We start from the raw sequence: 8,579 nt of genomic DNA, 5'->3' as shown, positions 1-8,579 counted from the left end.
GTTGGCTTATCAATTTACATTCCCACCAGCAGTGCAAGAGTGTTCCCTTTTCTCCACACCCTCTCCAGCATTTATTGTTTCTAGATTTTTTGATGGCCTTCAACCCCGCCCCGCCCCCGCCCCCCCCCAGGAAAAAAACCCTCGCCTTTTCTGGCTGACCTCATGCAAAAGGTCCAGGCAGGGTAAATATTTCCCATGTTAAGCCTTATTAAAGTGCATCTGACAACTAAAATGGCATCGAATTGCTGCTTGAAAACTGGAAGGTTTGTTTGGTGTCATTAGAGGACCTGAGAATTCGGTGAGTGCAGAATATAGGCTGTTGGCAGCTCTTCCAAAACTTCAGGGTGAGCTTTTGCAAGCATGCAGTCTGTGCCGCGTGAGCTGGGGGCTGGGAGAAGTGGGCAGGCAGGAAAGGACTGGAAACAGGAAAGGACTGGAAGCTGGAATTTCACCTCCGAGGTTAAGTCCAGGGGCTTCGGAGGCAGGCAGACCTGCGTTTACAGCTCCACTCTGCCTCTTCCTTGCTGGGCAGTCCTGGGCAAGTAAACTCAGTTTCTTCATCCATAAAGTGGACATAACAATAGGGGTCGTCATAGGGGTCTCGTGGGGATCACATGAGATCATGGAATAAAGTGTCTGGCACAGTCCCGGGCACCTGTCAGCCCTCAGTAAATGTTGGCCACCCTTATAACTGTTGGCTTTGGCCTTCTCCCTTCTGCCGTGGGCGCCCTCTAAGACGAAGTGTTTGGTCTTTGTCTCTTCAGCCTTGCACAACCACAAAAAAGGAATCTGGCACTAAAATAGCTAACCATAGCCAGCTGTGCAGCCTCAAGGTCCTTGGACACGAGGGAGGGAGCCCCTGTGGGTTCACGGTGGCTGATGGAGGCTGTCCCAAAGCTGAAGCTTTGAGGGATGACTTCTCAGGCCCCTCCCAGCTAAACAGGCCACAGTGGGGTCCTAGGCCTGCACACTCACCTGGACAAGGCTCTTCCACATTCCTGGGCCGCTCCCTCCCTTTCTTTCCTTCCTTCCTAGGCAAGGGGCTTCTAGGCATCTTCATAAACTTCCTGCTCTTCAGAAGGCAGAGGAGGAATGCCTCATTAAATTTCCTAGCTAATTTTACAATTTAACCAAACAACACATTCCTGCCTCGATGCAGCCAGCCTCTGATTGGGACAAATTTACAACTGTGAGATGGAGGAAGAAGACGGGCCAGGCCAGAGACTGAAGGCACAGTCCTGAAAACTCAAGTGGGAGATGGAGAAGAGAAAAAACAGGCCACATACTTTTTTAAAAAATAGCTCTACGTTTGCTCACAGAGCAGAATTCTAGGCTGTGCCAGGCTGAGAAGTCAGGGAAGAAAGCCACGCAGGGTATGCGGTGTCAGAAAGATGGAGAGCTCTGTGACAATAACCCTCCCTGTCCCGCCGGGGGGCCGGGGGCTATATCTGGAAGCACAGTTACATGCTGTCCTCTGAAGGGCATGATTCAATGCAGGTGGGAGGCCGGCCAGAGGCCGGGCAGGGCCACCCAGAGGACAAGGTCGGCTTGGCAAGGCCCCAGGGCCTGGCCAAGGGCGCTGAAAAGTCCTTCCCAGGCCCGCTTAGCCCAGACCTGCGGGTGGCAGGCTCAGGCCCCGACCTGATTACGACTCTGGCTGGGGGTGTGGTACCAGGGAGGGTAGCGTGTCTAAGAAAGTTTCACCATAAAGAATCCTCTGGGACAGAAAAGACTGTATTTACGCAGGCCCACACCTCACCCACCCAGGATGGACAGACCCCAGTTGAGACAGAGGGTGCGATTTCAGCCTTGTTACCTGCGATCAGGCCTGCTCTCAGCGCACACGTCAGCAATGAAGATGATGGCCTGTGAGTCTCCCTGCCTCCCGGTCAGCTGTCCCCAGGCTTCCGATGCCTATACCCAACCCTCTCCATCCTATAGTCCAGAGCGTCTGATTCTGGACCCCAAATCTCAATCCATGTAAACCTGGCCCATCAGGGCTCTCCCAGGTGTGCCAGGTTGCTCTCATCAGGACCCAACAAAGGGACCAGGCAATCGGGGCTGTTCAGGCAGAAATCCCCGATTGAGAGCAGCCTCCCAGAAGAGCTGCTGTCGAGGCCTTTGTCTCTCCTGGGCTCCTCTTAATGAAGAAATAAAATGAAGAGGATTCCTGCAAATCAGAAGTTTCAGGGAGTTCTCTCCTTACCTGGAGTTACCTTGTTACTGAAAACCACAGTGGCCTTGTATAATTACTCCAGCAAAATGCTCATTGCAGCCGCCAATGAGCTTCCGGTGCTCCATTAGCTTGTAAGAGCCAGTGAGAGCCACCGAGCTTTAATCCGACTACCCCAGAAGACTTCTTATCCCAACTACCTAATGAAAAGTTTAGAACTTCCTTTTTTTTTTTTCTCCTTTTCCCCGGCAAGCAAAAGAATTCCAATCAAAATAAGATGGTTGGTCAGGAGGAGGAGGGAGCGTGTTAACTACCGGGGAAAAGTGTAGAAGAGACGTCTTCGTGAGGTTGAATCCTGGAGAGAACCCAAGGGAAGCAGCGCCAACCTCCGCCTTCACGCCGCCCACACAGGGGCTTCACCATGTGGTCTGAGAAGGTGGGCGGGGCCCTGGGGGCCTCAGCCTAAGAAATTCCTCCCCCTTCCTCCATACCCTCCAGCGCAGCCAAGTCTCCGTCCTCAACCTTAGAGGCGCAGCTCTCTAAGCTATGTGTTCTCAACCTGGGCTTCGTGGAGCCTGGGCACTTGGGACATATTCTGGAGTTCATCTAGTCCTGCATGAGAAATACAGTATATTCTGGATCTGCATCCAACTTGAAACCCCACTTTCACATTTGTGTTTGTTTTGTGGACACCTCAAAACGGAGGGACCATCTGAAGTGCCAGCTTTTCATTTTTAATGCAGTGTTTCTCAACCTGCAGCCCAAGGAGGGTCATAACATCCTTAGAACGCTGACGATACTCCAGTATGAGAAACTGGGCTTTAAGGCTCTTCAAGACAGCTATGGGCAGAGGAGGGGGAGGAAGGGGAGGAAAGAGACACCTGCCCGACTGGCTCTTGCTCACAGAAGTTCTTGCTTCTTCTTGTCCAGAGAAGCAGATCCACTGCCCACTACAAAGCTCCATGTGGACATTACAGCAAACAGCCCATCCAAATCCCAGGAACCTCCTTCCTGAAGCCGTTCCTCATCACCCTGGTCCTTGGGAGTTCTTCCCTCCTGTAAACTGCTGCACTCACTCTTTCCCCTTGTGGTGATGGGGGCACACCCAGCCTTGCTGGTGGCTCACATCATACTCTCAGCCAGACCGACAGCCCCCGGAAGGTAAGGACCCTGGCTGCAGCCCCTCTGTCTGTCCTGCCAGGCTTTGCATCAACTGGCCATCAGCTAACTGATGAACTCATTCATGAACAATTTTACCCCCAAAGATAGTCACATCTAGTGACCCAGAATAGTCACTGAGGTTTCTCTGCTGCCCCAGACTTTACCACCTGGTTCCCATTTGGTTGATGTTTTGGTCCCCGGACAAGACTCCAGCATCCCCAGCGCATGCCTGGGGAAGATGAGGTTGTTGCAGAACAGACAGAATGAGTCTCATGCCAAGTGGTCCAGCTCCACTGGACAGAATCCAAAAGATCAGGGAGGCCGTGATCTTCCTGCCGCGTCTCACTCCAAAACTGAAGTCTGAGGAGCTAGCGACACCCCGAGCCATCACAGGTCCCACATTTCGGGGACGCAGCATTGGTCAGCTGCCCCTTTCACTCCTGACTCAGCATCACTGAGCAGAGAGCCTCCCCCCAGGAGCAGAGCACCCAGCTGGGTCTCCATGCAGGTGAGAGCACCGGTGCCGGCTCCCTGGTCCTGCCCCTCCTCTCTGTGTGGCGCGGCAGTGGGGTGTAGGAACGGGCAAATGACACAGCCAAGCTCTCACCTGGGTAGGGGGGCCAAATACCCACAGACCCTCCAGCAATGCTCCCAGAACCCACTGCCCTGCAAGGTGATGGGGAGGGGTAACAGCCACCACGGCGGCTACAAGTGAACACACGTGACTCGGCCAGAGCAGGAGGAGGCTCATAAGCCTCACACCTGCTCCTGGTGGCCCAGATGCAAGGCCCTGAGCGGTAGCCAGTGACCCCATCCCACCCCCAGGACCGCTGGGGACAGAGACTTACTGGCTCTCCCTGTCTCAGCCCCCCAGTCACTGAGACACCGGTTATCTTTACAAACAGGAAAGCAAGCCTTTGGGCCAGCACCGCAGTGTGGTATACTGGAAAAGTAAGGGGCAGAGAGCCCTGGCTAGGAATCCAGCTTCGCCACTCCTGGCTGTGCGACCTTCCACAAGTTACTTCAATTCTTTAAGCCTTAGTGTCCTCACCAGTAAAATGGGACCAGCAGAACTACCTTGCAACGTCAGCGTACGATAAGTGAGTTCAGACATGGAGAAGGCCAAGCACCAAGCCTGGAACACAGCAGGCATCCAGTACGTATACTGTAGTGATTTTTCTTTCCTCCCTCTGGCCCAGCCATGCCTCCAGAGCCATTCATTTCTTCCACAGCATTTACCGAGAGCCTGCTGTGTGTCAGGCTGTGGGGATGCCACCGATAAGGTCCTGCCCCCTTCTCCCGTCTCTTCGTCCAGACGGCTGACCCCCCCAGGGCTGGAAGGATGCGGGCAGCGCTTTGGGGCTGTTCCCCACCAGGCGCCTCACCACACACTCGTCCACTCACCCATTAGTTTACTCAAAAAACTGAGTTATAACCACCTTGCAGGTCACTCCGCTAGGTAGTATGGGAGACAGAAATAAATCACATGTTCTGAAGAAGCTTAGAGTCTAGTAGGCGAAAAAGGACAAGCAAATAAGTAGCGATGACACAAAGAAGGTGACAGGTGCCATAAGAGGGGATAGATAAATGGCTATAGGCAATCAGATGCGGGGTGGCCTCTTGTCCTGCCCAGACAGATGCAGCCCATGGCTGAGCCGGCTGACTTTAAAAAGAGAAGAGAAAAAGGATCACTCGCCCGGCTGGCACCGTTCCTAGCACGGGAAACAGGCAGGATCTATTTAAAATGGCTAGAGGAAGGTTAGAGCCTTTTCTGGCAATTCCCAAAATCCGTGCTTCCTCGAGCTGACTGGATGGTGGGACAGACCCAATCCTGTCAAAATCCTACAGATCTTTTAAAAAAAATATCATTTAGCTGTTGCCGGGATGATAAAAGAACCCTGCCATTCAAAGGGAGGGTCCGCATGGGGGGAAAGGTGGAGCTGGTGGGGGAGAGGAGGAGGGGATTGAGAAAAAAGGGAAACGCCCCCCAAATATGGATCAGGGCAACCAGCAAGGGAAATTTATGCATCGTAGTGGCTTTACTACCTAATTAATTCAGTAATTTCAAAAACAATTTTATTTATGTTCCATTTACCACATCAAAAGTTAAAAAAAAATTGTACTGATGCTAAAATAATACCTCAAGGCGTCTATTTTTAATCAGTTAAAAAAATGGGGGGGGGGGCTGTGGAAAAAAAAGCAGCCCTGGGTTTCTATACAATCTCTCCCGGGCAGACCACCAACCCTGAGAGAGAGAGAGAGAGAGAGGGAGAGAACACAGCCAAGCCCTCTCTGAGAGCCTTCCTGGCTGCTGAACACCGAGCTTGTCAAAAAAAACAAATCCATAATGGCCCGAGGCTCCTCTCCAATCTATTTTCTGCTCAGCTGGTTTTAAATGAAGTTATTATGAGTCATTAAAACACCCGCAAGCCAGTGGAAGTCAGCCAATTACAATTTTAAATTTAGCCTGTTCTCTGCCCCATTCTCTTGTTTTCTTCCTTTGCCCACAGAATACTGCTGCTGTTATTTCTTCCCTCCCTTCCTCTGCCCAAAGTGGAAGAGACAGTTATGAAAATGCAGAGTATTGCACGGAACGCAGAACCATTCATAGGAAACCCAAATTATTAAATTAAAAAATGCAAGACTTCTGCCCCCTCCAAAGTCAACCCCATGTCCCACCTCAGCCCACTGGATTCCTCAGAAACTCTAGACTCGATCCTAGAGCTCATGGGGCTATTTTTAAAAATAAAAAGGTTCTTGAGTGGGGTCCTGTTGAGAAACATTTCCATCCATCACACCAAATCAACATGTTCATGGTTGAATCCAAGAGAGGGAAACATACCACCCATATCTGAGAATTAATAACAAACAATGAAGTTGAAATTCAAAGGTAATGCAGGCTTTGCAATCAGGCATGAATGTCGGCGGAAGTCACTAGATATGATGAGCTCATTTAGTTTTTAAATCTGCAAGGTAATGGTGTGTGCGGAGCCATTACAGCAAAGGAACAATTTTGAGTATTTCATGTAAACGTTTCTTCTCAATCTCTTTTTTTCACGTGTGCACCCACAAACACATGTGCACACATACACACAGCTGCCCCTCATTACTGGGAACATAACTGTAGCTTTCCCACATCTTCCGAGGAGTAAGTAGTGTCCTTGCCAAAAAACTGTCCAATCCTACTTCCTCCCCCTACCCTAATTAATGGATGAGTCTGGAAGCTCAGCAGAACAGACCCCTAGACCTCTAGGTACACTTTTCATCACCTCCTCACCTTCCTGGTTCCTCGCCAAGACACACGCGCGTACACGCACACACACAAGCACGCGTACAGACCGTGAGAGGACCAGTGCTTTGCCCCAGTCAGACACAACTCTACGGCCCAGGCAGACGGAGCACCTAGGAAAGGACTGGATACCATGTTGTCTCATTGAGAGTCCCTGAAGGCTAGGGTGCAGGCAGGATGCTGCCATGTGTACTGATCTACCTAGCATCTCTGGGTGAGATGGGACTTAGGGTTGGTCTGTGGCTCCCAGCCAGGCTCATTGAGAAGAGGGAATGAAATACAGAGGCATCCACCAGGTCCGATGGGACCAATGGCAATTTAACAAAGGCGGAAGGATTTGTCCTGACCCTTGTAGAATGCAAACCTGAGGCCTGCAAACACAACTGCCCCATGCTCTGAGGGTCCCCAGAGCAGGGCCGATGTCACCATCCTATCCTTAGCCTTGAATTTCCCCACTCAGTTGCTCCAACTCTGGGGGCCTCAACTGGCAGCTCTTCATGGTGTTTATGGAGGAAACTTCTCCCTGAATCTCATAAAACAGAAGCTTCAGCACCCACCCCACCCCGATACTGCATGGGCCTATTCGCTGGGAGGGGCTCTCACATTTGATATTCATAATCTTTTTATCTTTTTCTTTTTTGTTTTTGAATTTTATTTATTTTTTATACAGCAGGCTCTTATTACTTATCTATTTTATACATATTAGTGTATACATGTCAATCCCAGTCTCCCAGTTCATCCCACACCCCCCACCCCCCCCCAGCTTTCCCTCCTCGGTGTCCATGCATTTGTTCTCTACATCTGTGTCTCTATTTCTGCCTTGCAAACCAGTTCATCTGTACCATTTTTCTAGGTTCCACATATATACGTTAATATATGATACTTGTTTTTCTTTCTGACTTACTTTACTCTGTATAACAGTCTCTAACTCCATCCACTTCTCTACAGATGACCCAATCTTGTTCCTTTCTATGGCTGAGTAATATTCCATTGTATATATGTACCACATCTTCTTTATCCATTCATGTGTCGATGGGCATTTAGGTTGCTTCCATGACCTGGTTATTGTAAATAGTGCTGCAATGAACATTGGGGTACATGTGTCTTTTTGAATCATGGTTTTTTCTGGGTATATGTATATCCTTGCCTCCTTTGTCATAGATTAGTTGACAATAGGTGCGTGGATTTATCTCTGGGCTTTCTATCCTGTTCCATTTGGTCTATATTTCTGTTTTTGTGCCAGTACCATATTGTCTTGATTACTGTAGCTTTGTGAGTGTTCTGCCTATGTTTTCCCCTAAGAGTTTTATAGTGTCTGGCCTTAAATTTAGGTTTTTAATCCATTTTTAGTTTATTTTGTGTATAGCCTCGGTGTCCATGCATTTGTTCTCTACATCTGTGTCTCTATTTCTGCCTTGCAAACCAGTTCATCTGTACCATTTTTCTAGGTTCCACATATATACGTTAATATATGATACTTGTTTTTCTTTCTGACTTACTTTACTCTGTATAACAGTCTCTAACTCCATCCACTTCTCTACAGATGACCCAATCTTGTTCCTTTCTATGGCTGAGTAATATTCCATTGTATATATGTACCACATCTTCTTTATCCATTCATGTGTCGATGGGCATTTAGGTTGCTTCCATGACCTGGTTATTGTAAATAGTGCTGCAATGAACATTGGGGTACATGTGTCTTTTTGAATCATGGTTTTTTCTGGGTATATGCCCTGTAGTGGGATTGCTAGGTATTATGGTAATTCTATTTTTAGTTTTTTAAGGAATCTCCATACTGTTCTCTATAGTGGCTGTATCAATTTACATTCCCACCAACAGTGTAAAAGGGTTCCCTTTCTCCACACCCTCTCCAGCATTTGTTGTTTGTAGATTTTCTGATGATGCCCCTTCTAACCAGTGTGAGGTGATACCTCATTGCAGTTTTGATTTGCATTT

The 8,579-nt window shown here is 49.1% G+C and overlaps 1 protein-coding gene and 1 long non-coding RNA gene across 11 annotated transcripts in view; one reads left to right on the top strand and one right to left on the bottom strand.

Annotated features, from left to right (window-relative positions):
* The window catches only part of ZBTB16 (zinc finger and BTB domain containing 16), a 168,409-nt gene that overhangs the window by 48,421 nt on the left and 111,409 nt on the right, over nt 1-8,579 (bottom strand). The window lies entirely within an intron of this gene.
* LOC114484770 (uncharacterized) lies at nt 1,149-5,934 on the top strand. The gene is made up of 3 exons (XR_008616477.1): nt 1,149-1,868; nt 2,427-4,490; nt 5,845-5,934. It is a non-coding gene; the product is annotated as an uncharacterized lncRNA (long non-coding RNA).

Source organism: Physeter macrocephalus, unplaced genomic scaffold, assembly GCF_002837175.3.
Source record: "Physeter macrocephalus isolate SW-GA unplaced genomic scaffold, ASM283717v5 random_11, whole genome shotgun sequence".
Lineage (NCBI taxonomy): Eukaryota > Metazoa > Chordata > Mammalia > Artiodactyla > Physeteridae > Physeter > Physeter macrocephalus.
This window is presented reverse-complemented; position numbering and strand designations above follow the sequence as displayed.